This window comes from Neoarius graeffei, chromosome 16, assembly GCF_027579695.1.
Source record: "Neoarius graeffei isolate fNeoGra1 chromosome 16, fNeoGra1.pri, whole genome shotgun sequence".
NCBI lineage: Eukaryota > Metazoa > Chordata > Actinopteri > Siluriformes > Ariidae > Neoarius > Neoarius graeffei.
The window spans coordinates 13405898-13422796 of record NC_083584.1 but is presented as its reverse complement, the minus strand read 5'-3'; positions in this window follow the sequence as shown (position 1 = coordinate 13422796).

The following is a 16899-nucleotide window of genomic DNA, read 5'->3' as shown; positions in this document are numbered from 1 at the left end:
AGAGGGGTGTTTTGTTTTGGGTAATTGTTTGTTTTAGAGAGGGGTGTTTGTTTTGGGTAGGTGTTTTGTTTTAGAGAGGGGTGTTTGTTTTGGGGAGGTGTTTGTTTTAGAGAGGGGTGTTTTGGGGAGGTGTTTGTTTTAGAGAGGTGTGGTTGGGGAGATGTTTGTTTTGGGTAGGTGTTTGTTTTAGAGAGGGGTGTTTGTTTTGGGGAGGTGTTTGTTTTAGAGAGGGGTGTTTTGGGGAGGTGTTTGTTTTAGAGAGGTGTGGTTGGGGAGGTGTTTGTTTTGGGTAGGTGTTTGTTTTAGAGAGGGGTGTTTGTTTTGGGGAGGTGTTTGTTTTAGAGAGGGGTGTTTTGGGGAGGTGTTTGTTTTAGAGAGGTGTGGTTGGGGAGGTGTTTGTTTTGGGTAGGTGTTTGTTTTAGAGAGGGGTGTTTGTTTTGGGTAGGTGTTTGTTTTAGAGAGGGGTGTTTGTTTTGGGTAGGTGTTTGTTTTAGAGAGAGGTGTTTTGGGTAGGTGTTTGTTTTAGAGAGGTGTGTTTTGGGGAGGTGTTTGTTTTAGAGAGGTGTGTTTTGGGGAGGTGTTTGTTTTAGAGAGGTGTTTGTTTTGGGGAGGTGTTTGTTTTAGAGAGGGGTGTTTGTTTTGGGTAGGTGTTTGTTTTAGAGAGGGGTGTTTGTTTTGGGTAGGTGTTTGTTTTAGAGAGGGGTGTTTGTTTTAGAGGGAGGTGTTTGTTTTAGGGAGGTGTGTTTTAGAGAGGGGTGTTTTGGGGAGGTGTTTATTTTAGAGGTGTGTTTGTTTTGGGGAGGTGTTTGTTTTAGAGAGGGGTGTTTTGGGGAGGTGTTTGTTTTAGAGAGGGGTGTTTTGGGGAGGTGTTTGTTTTAGAGAGGGGTGTTTTGGGGAGGTGTTTGTTTTAGAGAGGGGTGTTTTGGGGAAGTGTTTGTTTTAGAGAGGGGTGTTTTGGGGAGGTGTTTGTTTTAGAGAGGGGTGTTTTGGGGAGGTGTTTGTTTTAGAGAGGGGTGTTTTGGGGAGGTGTTTGTTTTAGAGAGGTGTGTTTGTTTTGGGGAGGTGTTTGTTTTAGAGAGGTGTGTTTGTTTTGGGGAGGTGTTTGTTTTAGAGGGAGGTGTTTGTTTTGGGGAGGTGTTTTAGAGGGAGGTGTGTTTTAGAGAGGTGTGTTTGTTTTGGGGAGGTGTTTGTTTTAGAGGTGTTTGTTTTGTGGAGGTGTTTTAGAGAGGTATGTTTTAAGGAGGTGTTTGTTTTGGGGAGGGGTGTTTGTTTCAGAGAGGTGTGTTTGTTTTGGGGAGGAGTTTGTTTTAGAGAAGTGTGTATGTTTTGGGGAGGTGTGTTTGTTTTGTGGAAGTGTTTGTTTTGGGGAGGTGTTTATTTTAGAGGTGTGTTTGTTTTGGGGAGGTGTTTGTTTGAGAGAGGGGTGTTTGTTTTGGGGAGGTGTTTGTTTGAGAGAGGGGTGTTTGTTTTGGGGAGGTGTTTGTTTGAGAGAGGGGTGTTTGTTTTGGGGAGGTGTGTTTTGGGGCGGTGTTTTTTAGAGAGGTGTGTTTGGGGGAGGTGTTTGTTTTAGGGAGGTGTGTTTTGGGGAGCTGTTTGTTTTTGGGAAGTGACTTGTTTTGCGGGTGTTTTATTCTAGATTGTGTTGTTTCTGGGAGGTATTTTTTGGAGGTCTGTTTTAGAGACTTGTTTGGGGAAGTGTTTTGATGTTTATTTGCGAGGTGTCTAGTTTTAAAGGTGTTTTGTTGATGGGAGGTGTTTTATTTTAGAGAAGTGTTTTGTTGATGGGAGGTGTTTTAAGGAAGTGTTTTGTTGATGGGAGACTTTGTTTTCGGGAAGGGTTTTATTTTAGGTAAGTGTTTTGTTGATGGGAGGTGTTTTGTCGAAGTCTGACAGGAGGTGTTTTGTTTCAGAGAAGTGTTTTGCGAAGGTGTTTTTATTTTAGAGAAATGTTTTATTTTGGGGTGTTTTAGAGAGGTGTATTGTACTGGGAATGCATTTGGGTGTTTTTGGGAGGTATTGTGTTTTGATTAACACTTTCATCCTCATTCTTTGCTGTTGGAAGAAGTGCTGTAGATGAGTGAATGTTTCATTAAACCATTTTGGTGTTTTATTTTGTTTCTCTTTCACTTAAGTTTTATCATTGCTGCCGTTTTGTCACAGTGTGATCTGGTTTATAGTGTTTATACCACAGCGCTGTTAAATTCTCAACTGCAACTAGTCAAACAGGATGGATTACTGAGGTATAAGAGGGGAAAAAAAACCCACAAGGATTGTTGTAAAACAGTCTGCAGTGGTGGTGGTGTAATGTGATGAAGAGTCCCTGTTATCACCTTAAGGTTGATTTTTATATATATATATATATATATATATATATATATATATATATATATATATATATATACACACACACACACAATACACAACCCCAATTCCAAAAAAGTTGGGACGAAGTACAAATTGTAAATAAAAACGGAATGCAATAATTTACAAATCTCAAAAACTGATATTGTATTCACAATAGAACATAGACAACATATCAAATGTCGAAAGTGAGACATTTTTGAAATTTCATGCCAAATATTGGCTCATTTGAAATTTCATGACAGCAACACATCTCAAAAAAGTTGGGACAGGGGCAATAAGAGGCTGGAAAAGTTAAAGGTACAAAAAAGGAACAGCTGGAGGACCAAATTGCAACTCATTAGGTCAATTGGCAATAGGTCATTAACATGACTGGGTATAAAAAGAGCATCTTGGAGTGGCAGCGGCTCTCAGAAGTAAAGATGGGAAGAGGATCACCAATCCCCCTAATTCTGCGCCGACAAATAGTGGAGCAATATCAGAAAGGAGTTCGACAGTGTAAAATTGCAAAGAGTTTGAACATATCATCTACAGTGCATAATATCATCGAAAGATTCAGAGAATCTGGAAGAATCTCTGTGCGTAAGGGTCAAGGCCGGAAAACCATACTGGGTGCCCGTGATCTTTGGGCCTTTAGACGGCACTGCATCACATACAGGCATGCTTCTGTATTGGAAATCACAAAATGGGCTCAGGAATATTTCCAGCGAACATTATCTGTGAACACAATTCACCGTGCCATCTGCCATTGCCAGCTAAAACTCTATAGTTCAAAGAAGAAGCCGTATCTAAACATGATCCAGAAGCGCAGACGTCTTCTCTGGGCCAAGGCTCATTTAAAATGGACTGTGGCAAAGTGGAAAACTGTTCTGTGGTCAGACGAATCAAAATTTGAAGTTCTTTATGGAAATCAGGGACGCCGTGTCATTCGGACTAAAGAGGAGAAGGACGACCCAAGTTGTTATCAGCGCTCAGTTCAGAAGCCTGCATCTCTGATGGTATGGGGTTGCATTAGTGCGTGTGGCATGGGCAGCTTACACATCTGGAAAGACACCATCAATGCTGAAAGGTATATCCAGGTTCTAGAGCAACATATGCTCCCATCCAGACGACATCTCTTTCAGGGAAGACCTTGCATTTTCCAACATGACAATGCCAAACCACATACTGCATCAATTACAGCATAGAAGAAGGGTCCAGGTACTGAACTGGCCAGCCTGCAGTCCAGATCTTTCACCCATAGAAAACATTTGGCGCATCATAAAACGGAAGATACGACAAAAAAAGACCTAAGACTCCTACATTAGAATCCTACATTAGACAAGAATGGGTTAACATTCCTTTCCCTAAACTTGAGCAGCTTGTCTCCTCAGTCCCCAGACGTTTACAGACTGCTGTAAAGAGAAAAGGGGATGTCTCACAGTGGGAAACATGGCCTTGTCCCAACTTTTTTGAGATGTGTTGTCATGAAATTTCAAATCACCTAATTTTTCTCTTTACATGATACATTTTCTCAGTTTACACATTTGATATGTCATCTATGTTCTATTCTGAATAAAATATGGAATTTTGAAACTTCCACATCATTGCATTCTGTTTTTATTTACAATTTGTACTTTGTCCCAACTTTTTTGGAATCGGGGTGTAGAACCAGGTCCAGGTTCACTATAACCCATCGTGTTGTGTGAAATGTATATTTGAGTCTATTCTCATAATTATTGATGTGTGCATCAAGATCCATTCATAAGTAACAAATGTGTTTCATTATTTGCAAAGAAATGTCTTTGAATCTTGTAAATTATTGAAATACATGCACACTAATTTGTACATAATTTTGAAGATTTGGTCTTTCTTTTTCAAACAAATACATACTTTAGAAATTGCAAGAAAGAAGAGCAACTAGGATTAGGCAAAGTAAGGTGGTTGTTATTATTCTTCACTTGCGTCCTGCACTTCACTTTCACACCCACGTTACATCATAACATTTTCCTTTCTTTATTAAATCTATAGTTTTCTCATATTTAAATCACGTAATATTTTTCATTGTGTTCCCCTTAAAGACGCACTTTTAATACGACATAATTCCCACTAATTTTACTTCCGCTTGCTGCCATTTTGTTTTTTTGATAGCTGTAGGGGGCGGCACGGTGGTGTAGTGGTTAGCGCTGTCGCCTCACAGCAAGAAGGTCCTGGGTTTGAGCCCCGTGGCCGGCGAGGGCCTTTCTGTGCAGAGTTTGCATGTTCTCCCCGTGTCCGCGTGGGTTTCATCCGGGTGCTCTGTTTCCCCCACAGTCCAAAGACATGCAGGTTAGGTTAACTGGTGACTCTAAATTGACCGTAGGTGTGAGTGTGAATGGTTGTCTGTGTCTATGTGTCAGCCCTGTGATGACCTGGCGACTTGTCCAGGGTGTACCCCGCCTTTCGCCCGTAGTCAGCTGGGATAGGCTCCAGCTTGCCTGCGACCCTGTAGAACAGGATAAAGCGGCTAGAGATGATGAGATGAGATAGCTGTAGGATGTCCACGGAGTCCTGCTTTATATCTGGGTCACGGGTTTTGCTCCTCTCCAGTCACCAAAGAACTTCTTAAGAAGTTGTGTTGCGAGACCGAGGCCTCGTGGTGCTGAACGAGGACATGGAGATGACTGAAAAAGAAAAACTCTGCACATTTTAAGAGATCTTTCAGAATATTACAGAAAATAATTGTAACCAAATGATATACCGTGCCCTCCACAATTACTGGCATCACTTGTAAAGATTAAAGATTAGTTAGAAAAAAAAATCCACCTTTTTGGTGAAGTTGCTTCATCTCTCACCAAAAAAAAAAAAGAGAGAAAAATTCAACCTTTAATTGAAAAAATTATTCAGAGAAAAATAAATCCATCATCAAGAAATAATTGAACAAAAACACGTTCCACTTTTATTGGCACCCCTGCATTTAATACTTTGTACAACTTCCCTTTGGCTTTAGAGCACTGAGTCTCTCCTATAACATTTTACGAGGTTGGAGCTGCACAGCAGGGCATCTGAGCCCATCCCTCTTTACACAATCTCTCCAGATCATCCAGGGTCCTCGACCCTCTCTTGTGCTCTCTCCTTCAGGTTTTCACTGGGGTTCAGCTCAGAGGCCTGAGATGGCCAGGGCAGAAGCTTGATTCTGTGATTCTCAGTGAACCATTTTTATATCGATTTGGACATCGGATCATTGTCCTGCTGGAAGATCCAATAATGATCCGGTTTTAATTTCCTGGCAGAAGAGCCAGATTCTCATTTAAAACATCCTGGTATTTCATGGAGTCTATGATGCCATGGACTCTAACAAGGTTTCCAGGGTCTTTGAAGGAAAAACAGCCCCAAAACAAACATCACAGAACCTCCACCATATTGTACAGTTGGGATCGGGTTCTTTTCATTATAGCTATCCTGCTTTTTACACCAAACCCACCGCAAGTGTTTATTGCCAAAAAGCTCCATTTTTGTTCCATCAGACTAGAGAACACGGTTCCAGTCAAAGTTGTAGTAGCGTTTCACAAACTTCAGGTGTTTACCGGTACATTTGTGGTTAACTGACAGAAAAGGCTTTTTTTTTGGGGGGGGCACCTTTTAAATAATCTGTTGGTATGGAAGTGGAGTCTGATGGTGGGTTTGGAGATTTGGAAACCCCAAGATTTTACTTTTTCTTGTAATTCACCAACAGTGATCCTTAGGGATATTTCCCCCCCTCTTTTACCCTCCTCACTGCATGTGGGAGCAAAATTAGGGCAGTACGGTGGTGTAGTGGTTAGCACGGTCACCTCACAATAAGAAGGTTCTGGGTTCGAGCCCAGTGGCCAATGGGGGCCTTTCGGTGTGGAGTTTGCATGTTCTCTCCGTGGGTTTGCTCCGGTTTCCCCCACAGTCCAAAAGACCTGTAGTTAGGTTAACATGGGTCGGCCTTGGGCTGAAGTGCCCAAGAGTTTCGGTGCACGTGTATGCAGTGGCTTTGCTCTCCTATGATGAACTAAATTTCGTTGTACATTTGTGCAGCGACAATAAAAGCATTCTATTCTATAATAAACTTGGCTCCTCTTCCAGGCAAGTTTGTAATAAAAAAAAATCACAGAACTTCCTTTTTTTTAAATCTTCACATAGCATGAAAGAGGACAGATGATTCCTGTACCACTTTCTGTTGAGGTGGTATATACACAGTACTGTAAGATAAGACCTTTATTATCCCACAATGAGGAAATTTCCTGTTTGCAGCAGCACAGTGGATAGCAGGAGGACATATCAAGCCACACGAGTAAAAATATATATATTAAAAAAAAAAACCTACAGAGACCAAAATCTTTCTCCTAGATGCCGAACCGTGTTGCATGGCCTGCAGAGAAGTCGTTAAATATCCTGCTGGTTCTTTCCTGCATCTCACGGGGCTTGATTTTGTACATTGTACCAGTTGCAGGTTTGTCAAACGTGTCCATTCTGTCAAGGAAAAAAAAATTCTGCCCATCTATTCTATTGAGAAGAGGAGGTTACACTTTGCAGTTAATTGGTAACATGACGAGCTGTGTGGTTTTTTTTTTTTTGTCTTATTAACTTCAAAAGAGAAAGGAGAGAGGCTGGTCTAATTTCTTTTATGATAATAATACAATCCAACTTGTCTTGCAGATGTTTCATTTAGTTTTATTTTAACTAGGAAAGTCATTAAGAACATATTCTTATTTACAGTGATGTTCCACAACATTAAATGTACAAATCCCATTTTGAGAAAAGTTGGGATGTTTTCCAAAATGCAAAAAAACAAAACAAACAAAAGTTGGTTATTTGTGAATTCATGTGAACTTTTATTTAAAGGTAGACTGCCTTTCAGATTTTAAGCGTAGGTCAAAAAAAGAATTTTCCCCAACACCCAATTATTTTTGTTTAGTGGACTGAAAGATACTGAATTCGAAGCACAGACTTCCGATTTTATTAATTAAAAAAAAAGAACAATTAATGAATTTAGGGCTATGTGGTCCTAAATTCTGCACTATTTTTTTTCCTGCTTCACCCTGACCCAATTCAAGATACTACGTCATGCATCACGTGGTGGGCTTTCCCCATTCATGCAAGGCATTGTGGGATACAAATTTGAAACAGGAGAGAAAATGGAGGACCGACTACAGTAACAGAAAGTGAGAAGAAAAGACGCGATGTTATATACAAAGGAAAGGAAACGCAGGACCAAACTAATAAATATCGGCGGTCAGCGAGCACCTCGGTGTGATCAGCTGTTCGTTTAGCGACAGAATGATGGAACTGTCAGTGCACGCTCAAAGGTAAACTTGTAGATGGCAGTAATGCAACACTGTAGATGCCAGCTGCCGTAAAACCCAAAAGAAGAAGGTAAATCTGTGCATGCACACACACGGACTTCCTCTGTCTGCTTGACTGCGCGAAGCGAGCAATTTCATGCACATTATTTGCTTTAATTCCCTCAAATTATATAACTTCCCAGCCACAGAATGGCCTGATATTTTGTGAGATATTACAGAAATAAACATTTTTTCGTGGTCCAAATCCTGCGCTCTGATTGGCCGGCGAGCGGGTCCATATCCTACGGTACGGACCCCGGTTACGGACCTCTGGCAACTCGCTCGTTCACAACAGCAAACAGAGTAGCATTTTTTGTCAACATTTATCTTTTTTATAAGATTTATTTATAAGATTATCAAAAATCTTATAAATTTTTGCCAGCATTTCTCAGGAGAATAGCATTAATTTTACAGCATGGATAGCGATAACGACAGTGTTCACAGCGAAAGCGAGTTTTACTACCCTGAGGAAGAAGAAATAAAAGAAAACATTTCAGGAGAAAGCTAAAACCTGTAATTTGCTAATGCCGAGCAAAAACATGGCTGAATCCTGAATGACTCCTATTTGTATAAATAGGGGACTACATAGGCGGCAAAATGTAGTTTTTTTTCCTGACATGGAAGTGCACTTGTATACTGAGGAGGAAGCAATTTGCATTACAGCCGTGAATGAGGATTCAAAATAGCATTAATTTTACAGTATGGATAGTGATAACGACTGTTCACAGCAAAAGTGAGTTTTACTACCCTGAGGAAGAAGAAATAAAAGAAAACATTTCAGGAGAAAGCTAAAAACCTCTAACTTGCTAACAGTTTGATCTCATTAGTTAATGAGGCCCATTTTGGACCATGTTATCCTAATACATAATATTACGTTTGGTAAAAACTTTAAACCAGTACAATCTCTTCTTCAAAGTTTCACCAAATGGCTTTATTTATGCAATATAAAGGTCATAATACTGTACAACTTTGGTCGAGCAAAAACACAGAGCAAAAACATGTCTGAATCCTGAATGACTCAATTTTGTATAAATAGGGGACTACATAGGTGGCAAAATGTAGTTTTTCCCTGCCATAGAAGTGCACTTGTATACCGAGGAGGAAGCAATTTGCATTACAGCCATGAATGAGGATTCAAAATGGCGTCTCACCTCGTTTTTCTCTTTCAGGCGCTCTCGTTTTCTGTTAGAATTTGGTAAAGAAAAAAAATATATTATTTACCAGCTTAAGGTCGGTCCGTATGGTGAAATACCGTGACCTCAACCTTGAATACTGACTTCGGCCCAGAGGGCCTCGCTCAGTACTTTCAAGACCTCGGTCACGGTATTTCACGATACGGACCTCCCAGCTGGTAAATAACATATCACAATGACCACATTTCAGACGGAACTAAATTTCACCAATTTTATGAAATCGAAAGGCCATCTAGCTTTGACTGACAGAAGTACAAAGAAGAGATTTTCTGACCAACTTAATTGTATTTTGTAAATATAAACGAAGTTAGAATCTGATGCCTGCAATGCACTCAAAAAAAGTTGGGACAGAGGCAAAACAAGACTGAAAATTTTGTAGGATATTCAAGTAGCACCATTCTGGAAGATTCCACATCAAGCAGGTTAATTGGCATCATTATTGGGTATAAAAGGAACAGCACTAAAGGCTCAGTCTTTGCAAGCAAGGATGGGCGTGGCTCACCCCTTTGTGCCAAAATTCGTGAGAGAATTGTTAGTCAATTCTCAACGCAAGGCTACAGAGAGTTTAGGATTTCAAAATCTACAGTCCATAATATTGTGAAAAGATTCAGGGAATTCAGAGACATCTCAGTGTGTAAAGGGTGAGGTTGGAAACTGCTGCTGAATGTGCGTGACCTTCGAGCCCTCAGGCGGCACTGCCTGAGAAACCGTCATGCTAATATGACAAATATAGCCACATGGGCTCAGGAGTACTTCGGAAAACTGTTGTCATTTAACACAGTCTGCCGCTGCAGCTAGAAATGCAACATGAAACTGTATTACACAAGGAGGAAGCCATTCATCAATTCTATACAGAAATGCTGCAAAATTATCTGGGCCTGAACTCATCTCAGATGGACCAGCATCTGTGAGGGTATTAAAAAAAATTCAAGTATGATGTTTAATAATGATCAAAATTCATCATCATTGGCGAATTGTTTGAAAAAGGAATAAAACACCTTTTGGTGTTATTGGAAATTAATCAGCTTTAGGGTGGTAACAGTAACAGTGTGTCATCACACCACCTCATCATTAATTACGTTACGATAACAGCATGCCCCAAGCATTTCAGTTACAGTGGTGCTTGAAAGTTTGTGAACCCTTTAGAATTTCCTATATTTCTGCATAAATATGACCTAAAACATCATCAGATTTCCACACAAGTCCTAAAAGTAGATAAAGAGAACCCAGTTAAACAAATGAGACCAAAATATTATACTTGGTCATTTATTTATTGAGGGAAATTATCCAATATTACATATCTGTGACTGGCAAAAGTATGTGAACCTCTAGGATTAGCAATTCATTTGAAGGTGAAATTAGAGTCAGGTGTTTTTAATCAATGGGATGACAATCAGGTGTGAGTGGTCACCCTGTTTTATTTAAAGAACAGGGATCTATCAAAGTCTGATCTTCACAACACATGTTTGTGGAAGTGTATCATGGCATGAACAAAGGAGATTTCTGAGGACCTCAGAAAAAGCGTTGTTGATGCTCATCAGGCTGGAAAAGGTTACAAAACCATCTCTAAAGAGTTTGGACTCCACCAATCCACAGTCAGACAGATTGCGTACAAATGGAGGAAATTCAAGACCATTGTTACCCTCCCCAGGAGTGGTCGACCAACAAAGATCATTCCAAGAGCAAGGCGTGTAATAGTCGGCAAGGTCACAAAGGACCCCAGGGTAACTTCTAAGCAACTGAAGGCCTCCATCACATTGGCTAATGTTAATGTTCATGAATCCACCATCAGGAGAACACTGAACAACAATGGTGTGCATGGCAGGGTTGCAAGGAGAAAGCCACTGCTCGTCTCCAGTTTGCGAAAAATCATGTGGACAAGCCAGAAGGCTATTGGAAAAATGTTTTGTGGACAGATGAGGCCAAAATAGAACTTTTTGGTTGAAATGAGAAGCATGATGTTTGGAGAAAGGAAAACACTGCATTCCAGCATAAGAACCTTATCCCATCTGTGAAACATGGTGGTGGTAGTATCATGGTTTGGGCCTGTTTTGCTGCATCTGGGCCAGGACGGCTTGCCATCATTGTTGGAACAATGAATTCTGAATTATACCAGCGAATTCTAAAGGAAAACGTAAGGACATCTGCCCATGAACTGAATCTCAAGAGAAGGTGGGTCATGCAGCAAGACAACGACCCTAAGCACACAAGTCTTTCTACCAAAGAACGGTTAAAGAAAAATAGAGTTAATGTTTTGGAATGGCCAAGCCAAAGTCCTGACCTTAATCCAATCAAAATGTTGTGGAAGGACCTGAAGCGAGCAGTTCATGTGAGGAAACCCACCAACATCCCAGAGTTGAAGCTGTTCTGTATGGAGGAACGGGCTAAAATTCCTCCAAGCCGGTGTGCAGGACTGATCAACAGTTACCGGAAACGTTTAGTTGCAGTTATTGCTGCACAAGGGGGTCACACCAGATACTGAAAGCAAAGGTTCACATACTTTTTCCACTCACAGATATGTAATATTGGATCATTTTCCTCAATAAATAAATGACCAAGTATAATATTTTTGTCTCATTTGTTTAACTGGGTTCTCTTTATCTACTTTTATTACATGTGTGGAAATCTGATGATATTTTAGGTCATATTTATTCAGAAATATAGAAAATTCTAAAGGGTTCACAAACTTTCAAGCACCACTGTACAACAAAATGCAGGGCTACTGAAATCCCACACCATGCAGGCTCATAGTATTGCAGATGGTGGGGAAGCTATGGCCTCATGGTTAGAGAAGCAGCTACAGGACCAGAAGGTTGCTGGTTCGATTCCTTGGACCAGCAGCAATGGCTGAAGTGCCCTTGAGTAAGGCACCAAACCCTCAACTGCTCCCCAGGCTGCTCTGGGTGTGTTGTGTCACTCTGGATAAAAGCATCTGCTAAATGCCTGTAATGTAATTTAATGTGTTGCACATATATTTTTACAAGTAATTTCTATCTTAATATGCTATTAATCAAATAAAAACAGAAATTCGAAGGACCGCAAATGTCAACTGTATTACAAATCATGTCCAACGCTTATTAAGCACAACCCGACCCACTGTGGACCTGAATGGATGTTTTAAAAACATTTCTGTCACTCACCAGAACTACAAAAGCTTCCCCACATTTACCATTTTTTATTTTTAAAACTGCTATGCGTTTATAAATAGCAAGCAAAGCTGAACGGGTCAAATATCTAGGCACTTGAGCTCAAAGGGCACGTCACAGTAAATCAATCCGACTCTATAGATGCTTACAGGCTCTTCAGGTTTTACACAGTTCTGGAAAAACAGAATGAGTGAGCTGAAGGCACACATCCAAGTTCTTGGACAAATTTAGGACAGTGTTTCCATGGTACAGAGCTAACTGGCTGACGTATCTCTAGAGTTGACGGGTATCCATCATGAACATTCGGAAAAAGCCCAGAGTTAAAGGTTCAGTCTGTATTTTGTGTTAAAGTTCTAAGACTTGCAATAAACTCAAAATGTTCAAAGATATCCTATAAGCATTGCGATTCATAATTCTACAATGAAATGGACCTCATTAGTTTCTTCGTTTAAAGGCTTCCATTTAGTTTTCTGGTCTGGAAATAAGCCCCGCCCACCACAGGAGAGATGTTCATCTTCCTTTGCTTTTTATAAAAAGTAACTCAGAGTTTTAGCTTTGAAAAATGGGGTGAAGGGGAGAGATTTGTCAACGTTCACTGCAATTGTAATTCATCTCACAGCCAGTAGAGGGCCCTAAAAAAACCCCGCAAACTACATATTTAACTGCTTATATCCATTATATATAGAGGATATTACACAATTGCGCCAAGATGTGAAGTTCATCTTTGAGTGGTGAACAGTCACGAGTGAAAATATTTTCAACAAAAGATGATGAGCTTCATATCTTCACGTCACCATGTAATATTCTTTATATTATTTGGACACATCCACAAAAAAAAAGCCGCAAGTTAATTAAAAGAATTTTAATTTTGAACCAGTGCACCATTTTGACAACGCGCATCAAGTCAGTGGGGAAAACACTGGGAGTGACATCATCAAAGTGAAATATCAGGAATTATTATACATACAGGACACTTTTCCGATGGAATAAAAACGTGTTCTATTCCCTTCTAGTGGGTTTCGTTCACTTGGTTTAACAGCATGCAATATTGTTAGCGTATTGCTTATCCTACATGTATTACATTACTCTACTTAATGGAGAATGAGTGTTGAATATGGTTTACGATATTGCATGGTTGTCAAGACATGACATCATGTCGGAGACGTAAAACTTCCGTACTAGCAAGCGGCTGACAATTTGTAAACAAACATGGCCGACAGGTTTGCTTTGTTAAATACGGACGATTTTAAGAGAAGTTTGAAAGCGAAAGAAGCGTTCAACACCCGAAAGGAATGTGTAATAATAATAATAATAATAATAATAATAATAAAATAATAGCTGGCTTTTTTTTTGTGGTATATCAGATATATTCCATTCAGCTACTCGTCTTTGACTCGTTCAATATTATGCTAGCCGAATGGAATATATCTGATATACCACTCCACACCAGCCAATATTATTTAAAATGTCACTCAGATCCGTGATGTGTTTTGTATGAAAAGTGAGTTTTTCAACATGAGATGATAGACTTCATATCTTCAAGCCAACGTGCGATTTTCTTTTTATTATACTGACACATTCACAAAGTCCCAAAATTTATTAAAAACAATTCATTGATTTCCTCATGAGTGACATATAGAGATTTACACCACTGTTTTGGTTCTCCATGTCCCGGATGGAGCTTGGATGAAAAATACAAGTGGCGTATTTCCCAGTAAAACACTCATGTATAATTATAGATATATCCTTGAACTCTGAAGCATTCATATAGGCTCTAATCTGAGTTGCTGTCACCAGCAAGCACCCCCACACCATCTGCTCCATGCTTCACGGTGGGAACCACACATGCAGATATCATGCATTCCCCCTTTTCTGCATCTCAAAAAGACACTGCGGTTGGAACTAAAAATCTCAAATTTGGACTCATCAGACCAAACTACACATTTTCACTGGTCTAGATGTCCACCCTTTGTGTTTCTTGGCCCAAGCAATTCTCTTTCTTATTGGCCTCCCTCAGTAGTGGTTTCTTTGCAGCAATTTGACCAAGAAGGCCTGATTCACACAGTCTCCTCTGAACAGTTGATGTTGAGATGTATCTGCTACTTGAACTCTGAAGCAGTCATTTAGGTTCTCATCTGAGGTGCTGTTAATTGGTGATTTCAGAGGCTGGTAACTCTAATGAACTTATCCTCTGCAGCAGAGGGAAGTCTTGGTCTGACCATCCTTTCCTGGGATGGTCCTCATAGGGGCCAGTTTCATCAGAGCGTTTGATGGTTTTTGCAGCTGCACTTGAAGATACATTCCAAGTTCTCGCAATTTTCTGGATTGACTGACCTTCATGTCTTAAAGTAATAATGGATGTCATTTCTCTTTACTTAGTTGAGCAGTTCTTGACAGATTACTGCAGTTGTAGAATAGGGCTATTTACTGTACTTTTATTATTTATTATTTATTGTTTGATCGCAAACGCATTAAGGCGGCAAGAAACTCGTCCACTAATTACCTTTTGACGAGACACACCTGTTAATTGAAAAGCATTCCAGGTGACGACCTCATGAAGCTGGTTAAGATAATGCCAAGCATGCAAAGCATCATTAAGATAAACGGTGGATACTTTAAAGAATCTAAAATAGGAACCTCTTTTTCCTTTAACCTGCTAGCCCAGTGATGCAAGCCTCCCACGCTGATGCTGCATTATTATACAACCCCGATTCCAAAAAAGTTGGGACAAAGTACAAATTATAAATAAAAACGGAATGCAATAATTTACAAATCTCAAAAACTGACATTGTATTCACAATAGAACATAGACAACATATCAAATGTCGAAAGTGAGACATTTTGAAATTTCATGCCAAATACTGGCTCATTTGAAATTTCATGACAGCAACACATCTCAAAAAAGTTGGGACAGGGGCAATAAGAGGCTGGAAAAGTTAAAGGTACAAAAAAGGAACAGCTGGAGGACCAAATTGCAACTCATTAGGTCAATTGGCAATAGGTCATTAACATGACTGGGTATAAAAAGAGCATCTTGGAGTGGCAGCAGCTCTCAGAAGTAAAGATGGGAAGAGGATCACCAATCCCCCTAATTCTGCGCCGACAAATAGTGGAGCAATATCAGAAAGGAGTTCGACAGTGTAAAATTGCAAAGAGTTTGAACATATCATCATCTACAGTGCATATCATCATCAAAAGATTCAGAGAATCTGGAAGAATCTCTGTGCGTAAGGGTCAAGGCCGGAAAACCATACTGGGTGCCCGTGATCTTCGGGCCCTTAGACGGCACTGCATCACATACAGGCATGCTTCTGTATTGGAAATCACAAAATGGGCTCAGGAATAATTCCAGAGAACATTATCTGTGAACACAATTCACCGTGCCATCCGCCGTTGCCAGCTAAAACTCTATAGTTCAAAGAAGCAGCCGTATCTAAACATGATCCAGAAGCGCAGACGTCTTCTCTGGGCCAAGGCTCATTTAAAATGGACTGTGGCAAAGTGGAAAACTGTTCTGTGGTCAGACGAATCAAAATTTGAAGTTCTTTATGGAAATCAGGGACGCCATGTCATTCCGACTAGAGAGGAGAAGGACGACCCAAGTTGTTATCAGTGCTCAGTTCAGAAGCCTGTATCTCTGATGGTATGGGGTTGCATTAGTGCGTGTGGCATGGGCAGCTTACACATCTGGAAAGACACCATCAATGCTGAAAGGTATATCCAGGTTCTAGAGCAACATATGCTCCCATCCAGACGACGTCTCTTTCAAGGAAGACCTTGCATTTTCCAACATGACAATGCCAAACCACATACTGCATCAATTACAGCATCATGGCTGCATAGAAGAAGGGTCCAGGTACTGAACTGGCCAGCCTGCAGTCCAGATCTTTCACCCATAAAAAAAATTTGGCGCATCATAAAACGGAAGATACGACAAAAAAGACCTAAGACAGTTGAGCAACTAGAATCCTACATTAGACAAGAATGGGTTAACATTCCTATCCCTAAACTTGAGCAACTTGTCTCCTCAGTCCCCAGACGTTTACAGACTGTTGTAAAGAGAAAAGGGGATGTCTCGCAGTGGTAAACATGGCCTTGTCCCAACTTTTTTGAGATGTGTTGTCATGAAATTTAAAATTACCTAATTTTTCTCTTTAAATGATACATTTTCTCAGTTTAAACATTTGATATGTCATCTATGTTCTATTCTGATTAAAATATGGAATTTTGAAACTTCCACATCATTGCATTCTGTTTTTATTTACAATTTGTACTTTGTCCCAACTTTTTTGGAATCGGGGTTGTACATTAAGGTTGAATCAGTGATTTTTAGTCTTTCTGTAATATTTTAAATTCTCCTCCCATTCCATTATATGATAAAGGAGAATATCTGCTCAGGGGGGGAAAAAATGTGGTTTACAACATCCAACCAATCAGAACAAGGCAATCCATGTCATATATGTAGATTCAAAACATAGGGCGGAGCCAGTTAGGGAGGGATATACACTACCGTTCAAAAGTTTGGGGTCACTTTGAAATGTCCTTATTTTTGAAAGAAAAGCACTGTTCTTTTCAATGAAGACCACTTTAAACTAATCAGAAATCCACTCTATACATTGCTAATGTGGTAAATGACTATTCTAGCTGCAAATGTCTGGTTTTTGGTGCAATATCTCCATAGGTGTATAGAGGCCCATTTCCAGCAACTATCACTCCAGTGTTCTAATGGTACAATGTGTTTGCTCATTGCCTCAGAAGGCTAATGGATGATTAGAAAACCCTTGTACAATCATGTTAGCACAGCTGAAAACAGTTGAGCTCTTTAGAGAAGCTATAAAACTGACCTTCCTTTGAGCAGATTGACTTTCT